Below are 25,569 nucleotides of genomic sequence, written 5' to 3' on the forward strand. Positions count from 1 at the left end.
AGGAGAGAAGAGTGGATGCACTGCTGTGGCGCAGACCATTAAATGTCCTTTCTTGAAACTAAGACGGAGTTGGGCTCTTCTTTGTTTGGAAGTTAATGTTCAGGATTCTCCGTTCCTGTTGTTAAAGAGCCCGCCCTGCATGGGTCGACGGCCCCCAGTAAAATGGAGCTGTTTGGAAATATATATATATATATATATATATATATATATATATATATATAAACAAGCAGACCCCTCCGGTAGGAAAAGGAAAGAGGCCACACAGGGAAACCTTCGGGAGCCGTTTTAATAGACACAGCATAGCATGATGCATTTCGGTATTGTATAGGACTCCACAATCCTGTAGTGCCAGCAACCAAAAGACAGCTCGAACACAAACCAGGTACAGACCACAACGAGGGTTTCTTTGTGAAATATATTATTTTTTTTTCTCAAACAATCGCTGAAGCTTCTCAAGATGCACTCGAAAGGCAGCACAACAAACTTGGATTGCTGGGGTGGGCTGAAGCGTGATGCCGAATGGCATATGCACTGTCGAGTGCATCTTGAGATGCTTCAGCGATTGTTTGAGAAAATTATGACACGGGTGCTGTCCCGTGCAAGATGCACCATCTTGAAGGAATGAGAGGCTGAGGGAGAGGAACCTTCCTGCTCCGGTTTCCTGCACGGTGCGTCTTGATGAAAAGGGCCTGCTCCCATCACATCCAGATCCTACTAAGGATTCTAACTGACTCTCTTAAATCTGTTTGAATTGGAACCTACTATAGGTGTTTAATAAAAGCTCGATGTGACTACACATCCCAGCACTCTATATGAAGAAATCGAATACGTGGTTGAACCCAATGGGGTTTGTCAACGAATCAGCATGCAGTACAAAGAGCCCTCCAATGCGTACAGGAAAACATGCCTCTGATGAAGTGGTACGTTGGCCACAGAAACGCGTCAGGCAGCACAACAAAGTTGAATGGCTGCGGCGGGCTAAACCGTGATGACGAATGGCAGACGCACTGTCGAGTGCATCTTGGGAAGCTTCGGCGATTTTTTGAGTAAATTATGACACGGGTGCAGTTCCCGTGCAAGATGCACCATCTCGAAGGAATGAGAGGCTGAGGGAGAGGAACCTTCCTGCTCCGGTTTCCAGCACAGTGCGTCTTGATGAAAAGTTGCCTGCTCCCATCATATCCAGATCCTACTAAGGATTCTGACTCTCTTAAATTTGTTCGCATTGGAACCTACTATAGGCGTTTAATAAAAGCTTGATATGACTACACATCCCAGCATGCTGTATGAAGAAATCGAATACGTGGTTGTACCCAATGGGGTTTTTCAACCAATCAGCATGCAGTACAAAGAGCGCTCCAATGCGTACAGGAGAAATGCCTCTGGCGAAATGGTACGTTGGCCACAGAAATGCATCAGGCAGCACAACGAACTTGGATGGCTGGGGCGTGGTGAACCATAATGTCAAATGGCAGACACACTGTCAAGTGCATCTTGAGAAGCTTCGGCGATTGTTTGAGAATATTATGACACGGGTGCCGTCCCATGCAAGATGCACCATCTCGAAGGAATGAGAGGGTGAGGGAGAGGAACCTTCCTGCTCCGGTTTCCAGCACAGTGCGTCTTGATGAATAGTGCCTGCTCCCATCACATCCAGATCCTACTAGGGATTCTAACTGACTCTCTTAAATCAGTTCGCATTGGAACCTACTATAGGCGTTTAATAAAAGCTCGATGTGACTGCACATCCCAGCATGTTGTATGAAGAAATCGAATACGTGGTTGAGCCCAATTGGGTTTTTCAACCAATCAGCATTCAGTGCAAAGAGCGCTCCAATGCGTACAGGAGAAATGCCTCTGATGAAGTGTTATGTTGGCCAAAGAAACGCGTCAGGCAGCACAATGAACTTGGATGGCTGGGGCGTGCTGAATCGTGATGCCAAATGGCAGACACACTGTGGAGTGTATCTTGAGAAGCTTCGGTGATTGTTTGAGGAAATTATGACACAGGTGCAGTCCCGTGCAAGATGCACCATCTCGAAGGAATGAGATCTGTTCGCATTAGAACCTACTATAGGCGTTTAATAAAAGCTCGATGTGACTACACATCCCAGCATGCTGTATGAAGAAATCGAATACGTGGTTGAACCCAATCGGGTTTTTCAACCAATCAGCATGCAGAACAAAAAGCGCTCCAATGCGTACAGGAGAAATGCCTCTAATGAAGTGGTACGTTGGCCACAAAAACGCGTCAGGCAGCACAACGAACTTGGATGGCTGGGGCGGGGTGAACCATGATGTCAAATGGAAGACACACTGTCGAGTGCATCTTGAGAAGCTTCGGCGATTGTTTGAGAAAATTATGACACGGTGCTGTCCCGTGCAAGATGCACCATCTCGAAGGAATGAGAGGCTGAGGGAGAGGAACATTCCTGCTCCGGTTTCCAGCACAGTGCGTCTTGATGAAAAGTTCTTGCTCCCATCACATCAAGATCCTACTAATGATTCTAACTGACTCTCTTAAATCTAATCGCATTGGAACCTATTATAGGCGTTTAATAAAAGCTCGAATAGACTACACATCCCAGCATGCTGTATGAAGAAATCGAATACGTGGTTGAATCCAACTGGGTTTTTCAACCAATCAGCATTCAGTACAAAGAGCGCTCTAATGCGTACAGGAGAAATGCCTCCGATGAAGTGGTACGTTGGCCACAGAAACGCGTCAGGCAGCACAACAAACTTGGATGGCTGGGGCGGGGTGAACCATGATGTCAAATGGCAGACACACTGTCGAGTGCACCTTGAGAAGCTTTGGCGATTGTTTGAGAAAATTATGACACGGGTGCCGTCCCATGCAAGATGCACCATCTCGAAGGAGTGAGATCTGTTCGCATTGGAACCTACTATAGGCGTTTAATAAAAGCTTGATGTGACTACACATCCCAGCATGCTGTATGAAGAAATCGAATACGTGGTTGCACCCAATCGGGTTTTTCAACCAATCTGCATGCAGTACAAAGAGTGCTCTAATGCGTACAGGAGAAATGCCTCTGATGAAGTTGTACGTTGGCCACAGAAACGCTCAGGCAGCACAACAAAGTTGGATGGCTGGGGCTGGCTGAACCGTGATGCCGAATGGCAGACGCACTGTCGAGTGCATCTTGAAAACCTTCGACGATTTATGTGAGAAAATTATGACACGGGTGCCGTCGCGTGCAAGATGCACCATCTCGAAGGAAGGAGAGGCTAAGGGAGAGGAACCTTCCTGCTGCGGTTTCCGGCACAGCGCCTCTTGATGAAAAGTGCCTGCTCCCATCACATTCAGATCCTACTAAGGATTCTAACTGACTCTCCTAAATCTGTTCGCATTGGAACCTACTATAGGCGTTTAATAAAAACTTGATGTGACTACACATCCCAGCATGCTGTATGAACAAAATCAAATACCTGGTTGTACCCAATGGGGTTTTTCAACCAATCAGCATGCAGTACAAAGAGCGCTCCAATGCGTACAAGAGAAATGCCTCTGAAGAACTGGTACGTTGGCCACAGAAACGCGTCAGGCAGCACATGGAACTTGGATGCCTGGGGCGGGCTGAACCATGATGTCAGATGGCAGACGCACTGTCGAGTGCATCTTGAGAAGCTTTGGCGATTGTTTGGGAAAATAATGACACGGGTGCCGTCCCATGAAGATGCAACATCTCGAAGGAATGAGAGGCTGAGAGAGAGTAACCTTCCTGCTCCGGATTACAGCACAGTGCACCTTGATGAAAAGTTCCTGCTCCCATCACATCCAGATCCTACTAAGGATTCTAACTGACTCTCTTAAATCTGTTCGCATTGGAACCTACAATAGGCATTTAATAAAAGCTCGATGTGACTTTACATCCCAGCATGCTGTATGAAGTAATCGAATACGTGGTTAAACCCAAAGGGGTTTTTCAACCAATCAGCATGCAGTACAAAGAGCGCTCCAATGCATACAGGAGAATTGCCTCTGATGAAGTGGTACGTTGGCCACAGAAACGCGTCAGGCAGCACAACAAACTTGGATGGCTGGGGCGGGCTGAACCGTGATGCAGAATGGCAGACGCACTGTTGAGTGCATCTTGAGAAGCTTAGGCGACTGTTTGTGAAAATTATGACACAGGTTCCATCCCATGCAAGATGCACCATCTCAAAGGAATGAGAGGCTGAGGAAGAGGAACCTTTCTGCTCCGGTTTCCAGCACAGTGCGTCTTGATGAAAAGTGCCTGCTCACATCACATCAAGATCCTACTAAGGATTCTAACTGACTCTCTTAAATCTGTTCGCATTGGAACCTACTATAGGCGTTTAATAAAAGCTCGAAAAGACTACACATCCCAGCATGCTGTATGAAGAAATCGAATACGTGGTTGTACTCAATGGGGTTTTTCAACCAATCAGCATGCAGTACAAAGAGCGCTCCATTGCGTACAGGAGAAATGCCTCTGATGAAGTGGTACGTTGGCCACAGAAATGCGTCAGGCAGCACAACGAACTTGGATGGCTGGGGCAGGGTGAACCATGATGTCAAATGGCAGACACACTGTCCAGTGCATCTTGAGAAGCTTCGGCAATTGTTTGAGAAAATTATGAGATGGGTGCGTCCCGTGCAAGATGCACCATCTCGAAGGAATGAGATCTGTTCGCATTGGAACCTACTATAGGCGTTTAATAAAAGCTCGTTGTGACTACACATCCCAGCATGCTGTATGAAGAAATCGAATACGTGGTTGAATCCTAATCGGGTTTTTCAACCAATCAGCATGCTTTACAAAGAGTGCTCCAATGCGTACAGGAGAAATGCCTCTGATGAATTGGTTTGTTGGCCACAGAAACACGTCAGGCAGCACAACGAACTTGAATGGCTGGGGCGGGCTGAACCGTGATGCTGAACGGCAGACGCACTGTCAAGTGCATCTTGAGAAGCTTTGGTGATTGTTTGGGAAAATTAAGACACGGTGCTGTCCCGTGCAAGATGCACCATCTCGAAGGAATGAGATCTGTTCACATTGGAACCTACTATAGGCGTTTAATAAAAGCTCGATGTGACTACACATCCCAGCATGCTGTATGAAGAAATCGAATACGTGGTTGAACCCAATCGGGTTTTTCAACCAATCTGCATGCAGTACAAAGAGCGCTCTAATGCGTACAGGAGAAATGCCTCTGATGAAGTGGTACGTTGGCCACAGAAACGCTCAGGCAGCACAACAAAGTTGGATGGCTGGGGCGGGCTGAACCGTGATGCCGAATGGCAGACGCACTGTCGAGTGCATCTTGAAAACCTTCGACGATTGTGTGAGAAAATTATGACACAGGTGTCGTCGCGTGCAAGATGCACCATCTCGAAGGAATGAGAGGCTGAGGAAGAGGAACCTTCCTGCTCCGGATTCCAGCACAGTGCATCTTGATGAAAAGTAACTGCTCCGATCACATCCAGATCCTACTAAGGATTCTAACTGACTCTCTTAAATCTGTTCGCATTGGAACCTACTATAGGCGTTTAATAAAAGCTCGATGTGACTACACATCCCAGCATGCTGCATGAAGAAATCGAAAACGTGGTTGAACCCAATGGGGTTTTTCAACCAATCAGCATGCAGTACAAAGAGCGCTCCAATGCGTACAGGAGAAATGCCTCTGATGAAGTGGTACATTGGTTACAGAAACGCGTCAGGCAGCACAACAAACTTGGATGGCTAGGGCGGGCTGAATCGTGATGCCGAATGGCAGACACACTGTCAAGTGCATTTTGAGAAGCTTCTGCGATTGTTCAAGAAAATTATGACACCGGTGCCGTCCCGTGGAAGATGCACCATCTCGAAGGAATGAGAGGCTGAGGGAAAGGAACCTTCCTGCTCCGGTTTCCAGCGCAGTGCGTCTTGATGAAAAGTGCCTGCTCTCATCACATCCAGATCCTACTAAGGATTCCGACTCTCTTAAATTTGTTCGCATTGGAACCTACAATAGGCATTTATTAAAAGCTCGATGTGACTACACATCCCAGCATGCTGTATGAAGAAATCGAATACGTGGTTAAACCCAAAGGGGTTTTTCAACCAATCAGCATGCAGTACAAAGAGCGCTCCAATGCATACAGGAGAAATGCCTCTGTTGAAGTGGTACGTTGGCCACAGAAATGCGTCAGGCAGCACAACGAACTTGGATGGCTGGGGCGGGGTGAACCATGATGTCAAATGGCAGACGCACTGTTGAGTGCATCTTGAGAACCTTTGGCGATTGTTTGTGAAAATTATGACACAGGTTCCATCCCATGCAAGATTCACCATCTCAAAGGAATGAGAGGCTGAGGGAGAGGAACCTTCCTGCTCCGGTTTCCAGCACAGTGCTTCTTGATGAAAAGTGCCTGCTCACATCACATCCAGATCCTACTAAGGATTCTAACTGACTCTCTTAAATCTGTTCGCATTGGAACCTACTATAGGCATTTAATAAAAGCTCAAAAAGACTACACATCCCAGCATGCTGAATGAAGAAATAGAATAAGTGGTTGTACCCAATGGGGTTTTTCAACCAATCAGCATGCAGTACAAAGAGCGCTCCAATGCGTACAGGAGAAATGCCTCTGATGAAGTGGTACATTGGTTACAGAAACGCGTCAGGCAGCACAACAAACTTGGATGGCTAGGGCGGGCTGAATCGTGATGCCGAATGGCAGACACACTGTCAAGTGCATTTTGAGAAGCTTCTGCGATTGTTCAAGAAAATTATGACACCGGTGCCGTCCCGTGGAAGATGCACCATCTCGAAGGAATGAGAGGCTGAGGGAAAGGAACCTTCCTGCTCCGGTTTCCAGCGCAGTGCGTCTTGATGAAAAGTGCCTGCTCTCATCACATCCAGATCCTACTAAGGATTCCGACTCTCTTAAATTTGTTCGCATTGGAACCTACAATAGGCATTTATTAAAAGCTCGATGTGACTACACATCCCAGCATGCTGTATGAAGAAATCGAATACGTGGTTAAACCCAAAGGGGTTTTTCAACCAATCAGCATGCAGTACAAAGAGCGCTCCAATGCATACAGGAGAAATGCCTCTGTTGAAGTGGTACGTTGGCCACAGAAATGCGTCAGGCAGCACAACGAACTTGGATGGCTGGGGCGGGGTGAACCATGATGTCAAATGGCAGACGCACTGTTGAGTGCATCTTGAGAACCTTTGGCGATTGTTTGTGAAAATTATGACACAGGTTCCATCCCATGCAAGATTCACCATCTCAAAGGAATGAGAGGCTGAGGGAGAGGAACCTTCCTGCTCCGGTTTCCAGCACAGTGCTTCTTGATGAAAAGTGCCTGCTCACATCACATCCAGATCCTACTAAGGATTCTAACTGACTCTCTTAAATCTGTTCGCATTGGAACCTACTATAGGCATTTAATAAAAGCTCAAAAAGACTACACATCCCAGCATGCTGAATGAAGAAATAGAATAAGTGGTTGTACCCAATGGGGTTTTTCAACCAATCAGCATGCAGTACAAAGAGCGCTCCAATGCGTACAGGAGAAATGCCTCTGTTGAAGTGGTACGTTGGCCACAGAAATGCGTCAGGCAGCACAACGAACTTGGATGGCTGGGGCGGGGTGAACCATGATGTCAAATGGCAGACACACTGTCGAGTGCCTCTTGAGAAGCTTTGGCAATTGTTTGAGAAAATTATGACACGGGTGCGTCCCGTGCAAGATGCACCATCTCGAAGGAATGAGAGGCTGAGGGAGAGGAACCTTCCTGCTCCGGTTTCCAGCACAGTGCGTCTTGATGAAAAGTTGCCTGCTCCCATCATATCCAGATCCTACTAAGGATTCTGACTCTCTTAAATTTGTTCGCATTGGAACCTACTATAGGCGTTTAATAAAAGCTTGATGTGACTACACATCCCAGCATGCTGTATGAAGAAATCGAATACGTGGTGGTACCAATGGGGTTTTTCAACCAATCAGCATACAGTACAAAGAGCGCTCCAATGCGTACAGGAGAAATGCCTCTGATGAAGTGGTACGTTGGCCACAGAAACGTGTCAGGCAGCACAACGATCTTGGATGGCTGAGGCGGGCTGAACCGTGATGCCAGATGGCCCACGCACTGTCGAGTGCATCTTGAGAAGCTTCGGCGATTGTTTGAGAATATTATGACACGGGCGCTGTCCAGTGCAAGATGCACCATCTCGAAGTAATGAGAGGCTGAGGGAGAGGAACCTTCCTGCTCCGGTTTCCAGCACAGTGCGTCTTGATTAAAAGTGCCTGCTCACATGACATCCAGATCCTACTAAGGATTCTAACTGACTCTCTTAAATCTGTTCGCAGTGGAACCTACTATAGGCGTTTAATAAAAGCTTGATGTGACTACACATCCCAGCACGCTGTATGAAGAAATTGAATACATGGTTGAACCCAATCAGGTTTTTCAACCAATCAGCATGCAGTAGAAAGAGCGCTCTAATGCGTACAAGAGAAATGCCTCTGAAGAAGTGGTACGTTGGCCACAAAAACACGTCAGGCAGGACATCGAACTTGGACAAGCTTGTAAATATTCCCAACTGTGTGTACTTTATGCACTAGCTTTCTTCTTTAGATGTGGTACTAGTTTCTCTTGCTCCCACTGTCGAATCCATCACTCTATCTGTGTAATGACCTGGAAATCCAAATATCCACTTCACTGACAATACAGTGGGTAGTTTGCGTCTCTCCACCCTTTCTTATTTTTCATGTTTTTCATCTTCCACTCAATCTACACATCATCCACACATACACACATCTCGTTGCTGCATTCCTTAGCTGTGATTATCAATAATTTTTCAATTTTATATTCTTTTTTAAAGTGCAAGCCCTTTATCGAGCATTTTTGTTGTAACTACTGTTCCAGGAATTCTGCTCATACACAGAACTGTGCATAAAGACATAGGACCTCAGTGAATTACAGTGTACCAAAACTCACCTTACTACACAAACCCCTACCAGACTAGCAATCAGTGACTCATTGGTTCTTTGCCCTAGACCAAAAACATCAATGACTAGTCAGCCCAGAACATGCGACTTAGATTACATGAAGTAAAGTGGATAACAAGAGTACTCTTTCATTATAGTCTTGCACCAGTCCAAAACAAGATGCAAATAAAGACACGTGCAACTTTGAAATGTTTATTTCTAATGCCATAATCTCATGCACAGTACCTTAGATAATACAACGAACATATTATCAGAAACAAGGTTGTCAGCATTGTTACTATTTTATGAAATACAAACAGAAAAAGCATCCTTTAATGCTAAAGGAAAACAAATTTTAAATATACCTACATTTCACCCTCCCTACCTGGTAGATTAGTTTATAACTTACTGAAAGTCTCATAGGATTACATGGGCAGACCCATACCTCTGGTACTCAGCAGTAGTGGATCACATTCAGTGCTCCACAAACTGTCAAGATACGAATGTTCTCCAACTGTGTGTAACTTTGCCTCCACAATGCATTATGAAACGCGCCAGTATCAGAGGTGGCCACAGCTGCATATGTGTTATGGCTCGAACGTGCGAGGATCATTGTGCATAACAGACACAGTATTCAAGATAACCTTGATGTTCCATGCTCTCACTATACACACAAAACTAGCGATGCAGTTTATAAATCTAGCATACCAAATTATTCTCAAATAAAGCAAAATACTCAGCCTTCTCTAAATAATATCACAAGTACTTGTCGTGTGCAAAGCAGAGCAGGAAAGCAAAAATAGCGTGTAAGCTTCTAATAAACCCATGCTAACTTAACAGGGTGAGAGTGCAAGGCTCAGCCCCACGGCACCCTTCCTTGATCGAAGCACGTGATATAAACGTGAGCGAATTAGGAACGCAGAGTCCAAGTCTAAAAAGCAGAGTCAAGTTCACATTTCCAAAAAAAAGTTATTCGCTGTGATAGAAAGCAGTAGCTAAATAATAAAGAATACATAGAAAAATCAAAGAGTCTTAATCCAACAGCGTGTAAGCACAGTATGTAGCAACAGCCTCCAACTGGAAGTCATTGTTCTCATCTGAAAACATTTCAGCCATCCAATTCAATAGTGGGAATGAACATACATGTTCCTCAATGACCGGAGCCTCTATCACCATCGGAGGAAAACTCGGGTCATCTTCAATGTAACTGTGTGCCAAGAACTCAAGCGCCGCTGAAAAAACATTCCAACGTCCCATTATTCCATATATCGCTGCTAAGGCCATAATCCCGCCGCCAGAACAGACCACGTCATGAACCACTAAGGGGTTCATCAGCTGGTCATAATCCGCGTTGGGAGACACCGTACTGCAGAGACACAAATTCAGGGCCCAGTTGAAATCCCAGCTCAGGCAATGGAACACAGGTTGAACCCATGTGAAAAGGGAAAATCAAAACGATAATCCATAAACTGCACTCAATGTAGCCGGAGGCAACGCTCCGTAATAACTAAGCATTTGGTTGTGAACCATCAACAGCCGGGACATATTTTCGTCTGCTGCAGCACGTGCATCCATATTTATGTAAACAAATTAATAAAAGCACACCGGCAACTAATGCAAGTATTAAATGCAATCCACCAAAGATGCTGGAAAAAATCGAATGAAAAAATCCCGAAAAGACACCAAATATAGGGGTCGATTATGATCGCGGATGGACTTGCGTCCTTCCGCGATCACTGAGGAGGAGGGAATGTCCGCATGGGCTGCGGAGTTCCCTCCTGTGCGATTAGGATGTGACCGCCACCCTGGCGGTCACATCCTCTATTTTTAACATTGCGGTGGGTGCGGCTTCAAGCTGCACCCGCAGCAATGTCAAAAATGCAGCCTTTGCATTTGTATGCAGAAAGAGGCAGGCACCGCGCGGTGCCCGCCGCTTTCTGCATACAAATGCTGGGGGGTACCGTAGGTACCCCACATGTGCACCCCCCACTCCCCTTCACCTAGGGGGCCCGCAACGGGCCCCCGCAGTGAAGTTACACATGCTTTTCCATGGCGGAAAACCCGCCGCGGAAAAGCATCTGAAACAGGCCATCCTAATATGGTGGACGGTGTCTGAGAGACACCGTCACCATATTAGAGCTTTTCCACCGCGGTTGTAAGCCAACCGCGGTGGAAAAGCTGCGGACGGAAACCAGGACCCACCAGCCATCCTAATGTGGCGGTGGGTCTTCGGTGGGTCCGCTGCGGTTTTTCCGCATACTCCGGGCCGGCGGTGGCTTCCGCCGGCCCGGAGGATGCGGAAAAACCGCAATCATAATAGGCCCCATAGTTTCTACAAAAGTCACAAGGCCACTGTTTCTAACTTTAAAAAAGTAAGGTAACCCCGTAGTCAAGGACACATTAAAGATACTCTAAATTAAGTGTCCATAATTCAAGAGCATGTCTGTATTTAATAAATCATGCACTTCTGTGTGGGTGTTTGCTACATGAAGGACAAATGTTTCTGTAGCAGATATAAGAGCAACCTCTTTTTGAGACAATAGCGCTCTTATACGACTCATTTGGTTGACTCTGCTTTCAAGGTCGAAATCGACAGCCAGATGGAAACATACAGCTTCCCATGCAGAGGAAATAACACAACTTTTTTTTAATCAAACCACACGCTCAGTTACCGTAATCATGCAAGCGATGCCTGCTAACATTGCACAACAATCTCCAATATTTCAAAGTAAATAACTCCCTTTTCCAGTAAACTGAATGTTGTTATGATAGCACGTGTCATACTACCTTTCAAAACTCAGTCCAAATTAGGTCCATCTTGTTTACAAGAGCCATGCAATTGTATGTGTCTACAACTTAAGGAGTGATCTGGTGCTATTGTGCAATCCCCGCCATTCACATAGACTTCTTTTCCCTCCCTCAGGTACCTATATGTAAATGGTAATAACCAAGCTTCATGGAGATAGGCGCTGCCTAAACACCCATATCTGCCTATAGCATAGTATTTCATGCAAACCTCAAACTTAAACAGGTTAAAAAATAACGTTATGATACTGTGGATAAGCCACACACCTGAATTGGATCTCCAATGAGTGACCACTTCTAACCATTTTCCAAGCTCGCCCTGTACTCTGATTTGACAGTGAGAGAGTGATCGCACCATAGTTTGTACTGCTAATCATTCTCAGCATACGCTACGAATACGCTTTGACGTTACGCGTCGCATCAAAGCTTCCGTGTGACGTCATGTATGGCGCCCCGTACAAAAAAGACGAGAATGTTTTCAATTGTTTAAAAACATATGTTCAAGTATTTAATGAACATACTAACAGAAGACTTAATCTAGGATAATTATGAAATATATTTTTTTAAGTTTTAAAAATCCTATATTACTTCTATATTGTATGAGTGGAGCTGCGTGGCCCTCCGCCTGGTGCCCTAGACTCCACCGCGTGCAGACCTGGTTCATAAGCACGCGTGATCGTCACCACAAAACCATTGGCACGCATATCGCTTTACCACACATGCTTTTACAACTAGTATGAATTTACCACGCATGATAAACGCATAATCTCAATAATGTCTTTGTGTTGACGAACACGCGTTGTAATGGCTATGGCTTACGTCCTTCAAATTAGTTTCTAGATATATGTGTGACCAAGTCTGATAAGATCAGAGGCCAAGGACAAACACCGTGGTGTCTGCAGCAGGAAATCTCATTGATCACAGAGAAAATATGCGTAGGGTAAAATGAAAGTAACAGGTATAATAAAAGTAACGCAGGAAAACTACTAAAATGGCGGTTGGACGGAGTATGTAATCAACGTTTGGCGCCTCAACACTACATTTCAAATAAATATACATACAATATGTTTATTAATATAATATATTACAAAAGTATAGCACCGGATGACACACACAACCCGGGAAAGGAAAGCGGCAAATTTAATACCTAAAATCAGGAGAGGTTTGCTTGCGAATTTGAAGAAAAAGAAAAAAAAGTGCACTTGCAAACAAGGCTGCGCATGCGTAGAGAGTACAACTGATGCAGGAAAAAAACTCTGAAAGTTTTACTGTCATAGAAATATAGCTCTAAAAATTGCCGTCGGAATTTGGCCCCCGAGACCTAATGAATAAAACGGACTTCTATTTTTTATTTCCCTTTTCTACCACGTACGTATACCATACGCGTACCCCCCGATTTTTTATTTAAAAAAAAAAAAAATTGACCCTAAAGATCTATGTACGACCCCCTGAGCAAGCCTAGAGGGTCAGGATGTTTCTACCCTGCCCCCTTTCCTTATTTCTCAACTTTGTTTTACTGTTTTCTTCTGAGTCGCTTCTAGCGACGAACAAGATGGCTGCCAACACTTCCTGATTTGGAGTGTTCACGTACAGTTGACAGCCAATCAACATGCAGCTCGTGCTCGTAAGTGTACGGATTTCCTTACGCATGCTATACTCCATCTCCAGATATCACTATGATTTTACTTGTAATTTTCTAAGGAACTACTGAACGGATTTACACCATTTAACAGAAAGCACAATCTGCGAACCGAACTCTACCTCTCGGCCAAATTTGGTGTAATTCCGTTGCCCAGGCTAAAGACCCCTAAGGAAAATTGCCTGGGGAAAACATGTTTTGGGACCCCCCCTTTTTTCTCGGCCCCCACTTGACAAATCACCCCCAAACTGAACCGAGCAGGCCATTTTCTTGGAAAAATTCACAAAAATTCGTCCACCGACGCCAAAGTTATTCCAATTAGAATGTTGTGGATTTTCCTATGGAAACTAGGTCCTAACTATAACTACCAACTGGCGACCGCCAGTAGGTTATATACATATATATATGTATGTATGTATATATATATATATATATATATATGTATATATATATATATATATATATATATTACCTACTGGCGGTCGCCAGTAGGTAGTTATAGTTAGGATTTTTTTTCAATGTTAAATCTCAAAATTCTATTTGGAATAACTTTGGCGCCGGTTGACGAATCTGACTGAAAATTTCCTCAAAATGCTCGCGGCGTTCCGGTCCTTCCCTGAAAGTTTGGGGGGGATTCGTCAAGCGGGAGCCGAGATAAATGGGGGGTCCCAAAACGAGTTTTCCCCATGTTAATTTCCATAGGGCGGTCGATTTCACTTTTAGCCCGAACGGCTGAATGGATTTCCACCAAACTTGGCAAAATTGTATGGACTGGTAGCCCGATGTGCCTTTGCTATGTCTCAAGATATGTGCTCCAGTGGATTTTGAGTAATTTAGGTTTAAAAAACATATATATATCTATAGGCGCGCTCCGGTGCGCGCACCGGGGAGCGCACCAGGCGCGACACGCGACTTGCGCGCGGAAAGCTGATTGGCTCACGGGTGTCTGTAAACATTCGAAACAGTCCGGAGCGGCCTCCATCTTGTGTCTCGGTAGGATCGAGACACAAGAGGTGACATAAAAAAAAGGGAGAAATGACTATAAGGGGGCAGGGTAGACCCCCTCCTGACCCCCTAGGTTTAATGTGGGGGCTAAAATAGGGTCCCGCGGGGCATTTTTTAAAAATATTTTTTTTCGATTTGCGCGGGGGGAGCGCCCGGTACGCGCACCAGGAAGCGCACAGGGAAGCGCACCGGGAAGCGCACCGGAGAGCGAAGCACGGGGAAAATCCAGGGCCTTATTTATGAAGGCCTTGCGACAGTTTTGCGCCGCCTGTGCGTCACTTTTTGTGACGCACCAGCGGTGTAAAAAAATGTGCCTCGTTGCGTTATATTTAAAAAGTGACGCATCTAGGTAGATGGGTCACTTTTTAAAACCCTGCGCCACATTATACCTGTGTCAGGTATAATGTATGCAGAGGGGGCGTTCCCCCGCAAAAAGCTTCGTAATAGTGACGCAGTGAAATCTATGAGATTTCACTGCGTCACTTTTAGGATGCTGTTGCGTCAAAATCTTGCGCCTGTATCTGTAACTCCTTGCGACATGATTCGTCATACATTAAATATGACACATCTGGAATGTCATAAGGAGTGCATACAAAAAAGTGACGCATCGCACCAGTGGTGTAAAAAAATGCGCCTCATTGCGCTATATTTAAAAAGTGACGCATCTAGGTAGATGGGTCACTTTTTAAAACCCTGCGCCACATTATACCTGCGTCAGGTATATTGTATGCAGAGGGGGCGTTCCCCCGCAAAAAGCTTCGTAATAGCGACGCAGTGAAATCTATGAGATTTCACTGCGTCACTTTTAGGATGCTGTTGCGTCAAAGTCTTGCGCCTGCCTCACAGCAGGTGTAAGACTGACGCAAGACCTTTCACATGGTGCTTTCCCCATGTGAAAGGACGCATTACTGGAGTTGCGTCACTTTTGTGATGCACTCCAGCAATGCGTCACTTTTGTGTTTACAGATACGTCAGAAATACTGACGTATCTGTAACTCCTTGCGACATGATTCGTCATACATTAAATATGACACATCTGGAATGTCGTAAGGAGTGCGCACAGAAAAGTGACGCATCGCACCAGCGGTGTAAAAAAATGCGCCTCATTGCGCTATATTTAAAAAGTGACGCATCTAGGTAGATGGGTCACTTTTTAAAACCCTGCGCCACATTATACCTGTGTCAGGTATAATGTATGCAGAGGGGGCGTTCCCCCGCAAAAAGCTTCGTAATAGCGACGCAATGAAATCTATGAGATTTCACTGCGTCAATTTTAGGATGCTGTTGCGTCAAAATCTTGCGCCTGCCTCACAGCAGGTGTAAGACTGACGCAAGACCTTTCACATGGTGCTTTCCCCATGTGAAAGGACACATTGCTGGAGTTGCGTCACTTTTGTGACGCACTCCAGCAATGCGTCACTTTTGTGTTTACAGATACGTCAGAAATACTGACGTATCTGTAACTCCTTGCGACATGATTCGTCATACATTAAATATGACACATCTGGAATGTCGTAAGGAGTGCGCACAGAAAAGTGACGCATCGCACCAGCGGTGTAAAAAAATGTGCCTCATTGCGCTATATTTAAAAAGTGACGCATCTAGGTAGATGGGTCACTTTTTAAAACCCTGCGCCACATTATGCCTGCATCAGGTATAATGTATGCAGAGTGGGCGTTCCCCCGCAAAAAGCTTCGTAATAGCGACGCAATGAAATCTATGAGATTTCACTGCGTCACTTTTAGGATGCTGTTGCGTCAAAATCTTGCGCCTGCCTCACAGCAGGTGTAAGACTGACGCAAGACCTTTCACATGGTGCTTTCCCCATGTGAAAGGACACATTGCTGGAGTTGCGTCACTTTTGTGATGCACTCCAGCAATGCGTCACTTTTGTGTTTACAGATACATCAGTATTTCTGACGTATCTGTAACTCCTTGCGACATGATTCGTCATACATTAAATATGACACATCTGGAATGTCGTAAGGAGTGCGCACAGAAAAGTGACGCATCGCTAGATGCGCCACTTTGTAAATATGAATAAATAAGGTGCATTTTTTACTGAACTGATGCGTCACAAAAAGTGACGCTCTGGTGGTGTTAAGGTGACGCATGGCTTCATAAATGAGGCTTTCAGCCTTCAACTCCAGCAATGTATCTTTTCTTACCTTCCACTCCCGTTCCTTTTCAACATTTTTTTTGAATATCAACATTCCCTATATTCACTCTTCTTCTCCTTACTTTCATTCCCAACACTCACCTTCTTTCAGTCCCCCTACTTCACTTCCTTTCTCCTCTCATACCTTTCTGTTCTTTCTTACTCATTTTCCTTTCCATTATCAATGCACTCCATTTCACTTACTCTTTTTCATTTTTTAAAGAATATAGCTCTTTGATGAGAATTGGAGGTAGTTCTGAAAAGAACTTTTTGTTTTCTTCTTTTTTCAAAACAGGAACAAAAACAGGGAATGCTGCTCAACAGGAGCAAAAAGAACAAAAAAAATTAGGGGTGGAAAGGGCAGCGATGGTTTTCTAATGCTCGAACCATGAGCTGTACACTTTGTTCTCCAAAGGTAAGCAGTTGATTGCAGTATCTGCATCTGAGGGCACCATGGTTAAAAGCAGGTTGAATGTTTGGCACCAGCTCCTGCGATTGCCCCCTCCCAGAAGAAGTTGTTCCTCCGGTCGATGTAGAGGCCCCATCACTGGGAACCTCTTGTGCCAGAGCCCTGACACTTTCCCGGGCAAAATTCTGGGGGTGCCTCCTCTGCACATGCCGGATCATCGTGAAGTTCCCAAATGAGTATTTTTTTGGGGGGTCACCCCGTGACAGGACCTGTTTGCAGATCCTGCACTCCACTTTTTGAGCATTCACCTTCTTCTGGTCTGCTGGAATCTTAAAAAATTTCCAAATAAAATGTTCCTTTACCTTTGGGGTAGGAGGCTCTTTATTGATGAAATCAGAATCTTCATCACTGCTGGATTCTCTGGCAGCCATGGTAAATCAAGAAAGATTCAGAAGCAAAAAACAGGCCTTTCAGTCACAAAAGTGAAAGAAGAAGTGAAGGAAATGGGTGGGGATTTTATTCTTTGTAAAAAAAACTGTTAGCAACCAATGAAAAGTGTTATTTTAAGGACACATGACTTGATGCGCTGACGCTGCGCGCACCGGAGCGCTTCCGAGGGTGCATACGCGGCGCGAACGTAGGTGCTTCCGGGGCGCATACGCGGCGCGAACGTAGGCGCTTCCGGGGGCGCACACGCGGCGTGAACGTAGGCGCTTCCGGGGGCGCTTACGCGGCGCGAACGCAGGCGCTTCGGAGGGCGCTTACGTTGCGCGACGAAGTGACGTCATCATAGTTTTACGGAAATGTATAATCATTTTCATTTCCTTATAAAAAAAAACCTGCTTTCATTTGTATGGTACGAAATGTTTTGCGTTATCATTAACTTTTCATTCATATTTTTTTCACAAACGAAAGTAGCGCTCTGGGTGCGCTTTCCGGAGAGCTTACCAGTGAGCTTACCGGAGAGCTTACCGGAGAGCTTACCGGAGAGCTTACCGGAGCGCGCATTCAGAGCGCCCCAGGAAAAAATGATTAAAAAAAAAACTTAAAAATTAATACTTACACAAAACAGCAAATTGTAAAAAAAAACATAGGTTAGAAACTCGATATAGAAAGGAATTAGCATTTAAAAAAACCTATGAAATTCACTGAAAAAACCACAGGTTTCATACCAGTTATAGTTAGGAATTAGCATTTAAAAAACCTATTAAATTCACTGAAAAAACCATAGGTTTCACACCAGTTATAGTTACCTGGAAATTTTACTGACATAAAACCATAGAAATTCCCACGTTATAGTTAGTTGGACTTGTCACAAGGATGGTGTCATCAGTGATGTCATGAGTGATGTCACTGACCATGTCATGAGTGATGTAATATGTGATGTCTTCAGCAGTGCATTTCACGCGCAAGGTATAGTGAGTCCAACTAACTATAACGTGGGAATTTCTATTTTTTTATTTTTTTATGTCAGTAAAATTTCCAGGTAACTATAACTGGTGTGAAACCTATGGTTTTTTCAGTGAATATATATATATATATATATATATATATATTCACTGAAAAAACCATAGGTTTCACACCAGTTATAGTTAGCTGGAAATTTTACTGATATAAAACCATTGAAATTCCCACGTTATAGTTAGTCGGACTCACTATAACTTGCGCGTGCAATGCACTGCTGATGACATCACATATTACATCACTCATGACATGGTCAGTGACATCACTCATGACATCACTGATGACACCATCCAGTGAATGTATGTCTTTCTGAAAAATAAATATGTTTTATATATGTATATGTTAAGGTCGATGGAAGAATAAATGTTTAAATAAGTGTCTAAATGGATGTTTTTTTTTTAAAAATTGATTGGTTAACTGGCTTATTAAGTGTATCTTAGTGAATACATATATTAGCGAGTAATGTTTTAATATTTAAATATATGTATCAGTGTTTTACTTTGTGTATAAGTGGCTGCATAGGTTGGTGAGTAGCTACATGTGTGTGTATATGGGTTATTAGATGTTTTTTTAATATCAGTATGAGTGTCTGTATGGTTTGGTGGGGCTGTTACTTAGCACATAGATGCATCAATGACTGACTCACTGTTTGTATGTGTTTTGAAGACAGCATATGTGCAGGACTGTATGGGTGGATGAGTGTGTATATGTGTGTGTTAGTGAGTGAATGCCTCTCTCACTAGTGTCTTTATGAGTAACTACATATGTTTTAATCTTGTATATATGAGCATTGATGTATATAAGTAAGTATATGTGAGAGTGAGAGATTGAAAGAGTTCCTGTTTAAATAAGTATGTGTTTCTATAAGTGATTGTTTAAGAGAGTAAGTATGTGTAAGTTTCCTTAGAAGTAATGTGCTAATGTGTGTATAGTTGTATATGCAAATAAATGGATGTTTATTAGTTTATTTGCATGTGTGAGTATATGTATGAGTACGTTTTTGATGACTGTCGGTGTGTAACAGAATGAATAGGGGTATCACTACATATGATGAGTGAGTATATGTATGAGTGAATACATAAAACTGTTGGTGAATGTGTGAATTTGTATATAGATGGTGAAATTACTGAATTGGTTGTTGTAACTGGTATGGGTATATGCACTTTTTTGAAAATGTTAGTTTCTATTTTTCAATATGTGTTTGAAAGGTTACTTTACAGTGAGAGGAGGTCTGTCACTGTGTCACAAGGATGGTGTCATCAGTGATGTCATGAGTGATGTCACTGACCATGTCATGAGTGATGTAATATGTGATGTCATCAGCAGTGCATTGCACGCGCAAGTTATAGTGAGTCCGACTAACTATAACGTGGGAATTTCAATGGTTTTATATCAGTAAAATTTCCAGCTAACTATAACTGGTGTGAAACCTATGGTTTTTTCAGTGAATTTAATAGGTTTTTTAAATGCTAATTCCTAACTATAACTGGTGTGAAACCTATGGTTTTTTCAGTGAATTTCAAAGGTTTTTTTAATGCTAATTTTTAACTTTTTGTAGGGCTTCATACCTATGTACTTTTTAGTGAATTTCTAAGCTTATTTTTTCACAATTGTCTTTAGCTGAGAAAGGTATGTTTTTCTAAAAATGAACACTATAATGTATATTAAGATAATATTTTTATTTTAAAATAGTATTTTACTTTTTTTTTATATTTGACTCTGGAGCGCTCCCGGTGCGCGTACCGATGAACGCCCCGGTGCGCGCACCGTCAGCGCACCAACAAAAGAAAAGAAAAAAAAATAATGAAGGAGTGACCATAAGGAATGGGGACGAGAGAGTGGTGTTAAGAGAAAGAGAGCTAAAGGGAGGAACACAGAGGGACTGTGTAATAGATAGTAAGACAGAGAAAAAGTGTAAGAGGAAGTAACTGAGAAAAGAAAAATGAATAAGGGAGCAAAAGAAGAGAAGAAATAGGAAGAAGACTAAAGCAGAGGTTCTGGGAGAATGTAAATGGATGATGAAAGTAAAAGGAAGGACAGTTAAGTATGGGAATGACAGGTAGTGACGGAATCAGAGGAAAGGAATAGTAGTGATGAAGGGAAAGTAAATAGCAGTGAATATAAGTAAAGAGGGGTGAAAGAGGGCACATGTAAGTGAATAAGGGTAAGACATGGGGAATAATAGAGAGAAAGAAGAGAGAGAGTAAAAGAAGGAGTGTCACAAAGGGACTAAGTGAACCAGTTAAAAAGGTAAGTGAAGGAGTGTGCATAGGCAGAGGTACTGAAAGAAGTTGAATGTGGTAGGAAGTAAACATGGAAGAAAAGAATAAGTGAGGGGAGCAAAGTAAGGAAACAGGGGTGAGGGAGGGTGAGAGAAAAATAGTGAAAATAAAACCAAAGGTGATAACAAAAAACATTTTGTAAACACACTTACCATATAATCAATGCAAACTTGTATCTGTGAAAGATAAAAGAAAAAACATGTTATAATTACTTAAAAATATATAATAAAATAGAAGAAACAGTTCATGAGGTTTAAAAATCTACAAAAGTTTACTAAAAAATGAAGCAATAGTGAAGGATACAAAAACAGAAAGAAAGTAATGTAGAAAAAGAAAAAAAAAGGAAAAAGAAATAGAAAGAGAACAAATTCCTAAAGGTAAATAAGATACCAAAAGAATGTAAGATATCAAAACAAAAACAGTAAAGATAAGAAAGTAAAAGAAAAATGAGTGAAAAGGAGAGAAGTCTGATTGAGAAACTATAAATAAAAAAGAGGAATAGAAGATGATTGAGAGTGAGTGAAGTAAAGTCACAGAGTGAAGGGATGAAAGGAATGAAGTTATTATAGAACGATGGATAAAACAGGAGTGAGAGAGTAAGTACACAGAAAGACAAAAGGAAGAACTAAGTGAACTACAGTACAATGAGTGCGAAAGAAAAAAAAATGGAGAAAAAGAAAGAGAGGGTTAGGAAACTAAAGCAGTGGTACTGAGAGAATATGAAAAAGATAAAAAGTGGTGGAAGGAACAGAGGAAATGCAGACAGTTCCTATTAGATTGAGAAGTTGTGAATGAAGTGCAGTAAAGAAACAGCGATGAAAAAAGAGTGTAAATTAGTAAAGAGAGGTAAATAAGGGTGAAAAAGAAAATGAGTGTAAGACAATGTGAACACAATATAAATTACATAATGCAAACTACACAATAACTTCTACAATATGTTACATTATTTATTTTTGCTGTTCTCAGAATATATTGAATTTCACTTAAATTAGTGAGTTCAAAGTCTTCATCATATAACAGCGGGAAAAAAAAACACAATCTAAAAGATTGTGTTTAAAAAAAACCATTCAAACATACATCTCATATATGTACACTAATCTTTGATTCACTTACTTTTCCGTGAGGCCAAATAGAAGATAGTGAAGGTCCTTTTGGTGGAAAAAAAGTCTGCTGTGCTCTATAACTTCCATTTCATCGACTTCCTATGAAAAAAGATCTAAGAACATCATACCTTACACTTTCCTCACGGCCAATTTGTGTCTGATATATCAATATTTTTTACTTTGAGATCCACTTAAAGTATCTACATGAGATAAATAATTTAAAATATTAGATTAACTAACTAACTAACTTTTATTATCTATTCCCGTCTTCAAAGGCCAATTCCCTTTACTAAAACTTTGGTTTTAAAAACACTAGATAAGAATTTGTAGAGTCATAAGGCAAACGTTGTTTATAAGTTAAATGAGAATCATTGCAGTAACTCTATCCATTTTCAGATTTTAAGTAGCATGTATAATGTCCTGAGGTTGTCGAAGAACCATCATGATAAATAATAGCTTCAGTTGTAAAGGTTCTTCCTGAAATTGATAACTGAGAAGCTACAAAATTTTTGATAGAAGTTGTCAATTTAGTTCCATCAGGTCTACATCGTTGGAAAACTAAAATGATATACTGCCCATAACTTTGTATAAATAATGTGGACAGCATTGTACAGTTACATTGGGTACACACCATATTATGATCTGCTGCTTTAACTAGATTTTTAAAAGACACTGATTTACAGTCAGGTAAAGTCAAATATATAAATTTTTCAGTATCTATTCTAGTAGTACTTGATAAACTACAATTGTGGCAGTCATGCTGCCATTGATAAGAAAGGCTGAAAAGATTATCTACATCTACACCTTCATCTTCCAAAACACCAAACATATACATTAAAAATTCCTGACAATCCTGCTGAATGTTCTGTGAAAATTTATCTTGACCAGAACACATATCTAAAATATTTCGAATTTCTGTTACACTTTCTATTTGTGCTGTAACACTGCTACATTTCTCAAACACAGAATTCAATAAACCACACAATCTTTGATCCCGATTTTCAATAATCTGTTCTTGTAAAGTTTGAAGAAAAAAAAGAACATTAACCACTACATTAGCATAGCAGTTGACACCAGAACTATTTTCAAACTGAAATCCAACAACATTTTCTCCACAATTCTTTTTCTTCCTGTTTTCAATTACAGTTTTCTCTACTTTTTGTTTTTTTGCTACTACCTCACTGCAATTATTCTCATTTCTTCTTTTTCGGCCTACCACACGTTTTTCAAACAGAGGATATTGAGGCAAATGTGGAGCATACTCTCTTCTTAACCTATTGTATTCTTTAACACAATCTAGATCTGCAGAAATCTTTGTCTCATCACACGCAATCAAGTACAATCCTGATAAAGTTCTGACTCGTGATAATGCCACATATGCCATACCCTCTTTAAACACAGATCTTCCAATGTTCACCAAAGCACCATCTACACTTAAACCTTGAGATTTATGAATTGTTACCGCATACGCCAAACAAACAGGAAACTGTTTTCGGCGAACATATAAGTCTTTTACAAGTAAAAATCTAGCACAACCACAACTTATTTGCTGTACTTGTTCAATGCCATCAAATTTTATTTTTAAAAATTCAATTCCATCTCTATTTCTGTAATTCACAAAATCAACAACATAACCCATTGCTCCATTTACCAGACCTCTTTCAACATTTAAATTCCTTCTCAAAATGATACGACAATTTAAACACACATTCAGAGTCTTTTCAAAACCAGCTGTTTTTGAAATACTTTTCTCCAATGAATCCAATTTAGTTTTCAAATTTTCAGACAAAACAATTGTTGCACCCATATGCTCTATTTTATCTATTGCTTCCAGTTTCACAATCTCTTCATTTTCTAACTCTAACATTTTGTTGTTGAAGATGGAACATTCTTGCAGAGTTGGCATCAAACATATCCCAGATTTCTTCTCAGTCATTTTTTTAAAAATATTCTCTGGAAGAATGTTTTCATTTGGATACAAATTTGAAATTAATCGACTATGCAAAGCTTTTTTCCCAAGCTCAGTCACTTTTTCAATTCTTACATCTTGTAGAATATTTTTATAATCTTCATCCTTGGCCTGTCGCATATTTTGAAGCAGTTCAGCATATTTAAAATTTAGCCATATATTAACGTTTCCAATGCTTCCAAGGGACTTCCTGGTATCTTCATGTGTGAGCATTTTAAACACTGGTTGTCCTTTTACTGGAGTCAACTGCAATAGATCTCCAAAAACAATAATGTGTTTTCCTCCAAATAACACATCATACTCTGTTTTAAGAATTTCTTGCATTCTCAAATGCACAAAAGCAAGCATTAGATTTGAGACCATGCTTACTTCATCAATGATAAGAAGTTTCATTTTCTTCAAGACTCTTGAAACTTCAGAACACGCATCTCCAGATAACTTGTTGTAATGCAATTTATTATCATGTTCAACTGGCAGCATCAGTAAACGATGCAGAGTAATACCTTTAATGTTATGTGCTGCCAGACCAGTTGGAGCAGTTACAACACAAGAGAGTGGTGAATCAGTCCTTTTCTGCAGATAACTTGCAATGGCTTTAATTAGAAAACTTTTTCCTGTCCCTGCTTCTCCACTTACGTATAGTCGGACAGAGTCAAATGATATACATGAGCACTCTTTTTTCTCATGTCTGAATCCATGTTCAATCTGCTCTGTGACTTCATCATATATCTTTTTCTGCTCAATGTTTAGTTGCTTTACCAAATCTTCTAAGTTAACTCCATCCTCTTGAGCTTGTTCCATAGCTCTTTCCACCTCATCCATGGCAGTGGCAGCTTCATTTTGGATAATTGGTCCTCCTAGTGGATCCTGGCTCAATGAAGTAGAACTCTGACTATCTTGAGAACTGTCTCTAGCTATCTCTTCAGCAATTGTGGTTTCTTGCTCCATTTCTTCATTCAACATTTGCAGATAATTTTGAAAAATAGGACATTCTATGGTATCCTTAGTTGCATTAAAAGAGTCTTCATAACAGAGAAAATCTCCAAGTAGTTCCTCTTCTGTACGCCATGGCTTAAAGAGTTGCAAAAGAGCTAAATAGTAAAATTCTCTTTTGTCTGGGACTTCACAACTCAATTTTCGATGATTAATCAAATGGCCTTTTTTCTGCTTCACTAGACATCCTTCATAGCCAATGAGTGCATATTTTCCATTATTGATATCTTCTGTGATGTTCCTCTTATAACTGTAGTTTTGAAGAACTTCATACAAACAAGTGTTCTCAAGGTGAGTACTTCTATTTGGATAGTATGTATCCAACATATTTGTCTTCAAAATATCTGTACTGTTTGGTTCTTTCTCCGCCAAATATTCAATTTCTTGTATAGATTTCAAAACTCGGTTTCGTGTTGCAGCAAGACCTAGACTCACCCAAATGATTGTTCTTGATTTGGCATAGAGACTTGCTGATGATAACCGATCAGAACATTCATATGCTCCAATTTCTCGATGCGACAACATCTTCAGACTGAAACTGTATAATTTCTTGCCTAGACTCTTTTCATGTGAAATGTCCTCCCACATTTCCTTCAGTTCTGTCTTTTCTTTTTTTGTGATGTAATATGTCACATATCGAGCCACAGCAATAGAGTTGTCAGCAACGAACTGAATATCCATGTTAGCATTCCACATGGACAAAATCACTGGGTTGTAATCGTTGATGTACTTAGATTCTTCATTTCTTTTCAAATTGTATGTATTTT

This window comes from Lissotriton vulgaris, chromosome 3_2, assembly GCF_964263255.1.
Source record: "Lissotriton vulgaris chromosome 3_2, aLisVul1.2, whole genome shotgun sequence".
Lineage (NCBI taxonomy): Eukaryota > Metazoa > Chordata > Amphibia > Caudata > Salamandridae > Lissotriton > Lissotriton vulgaris.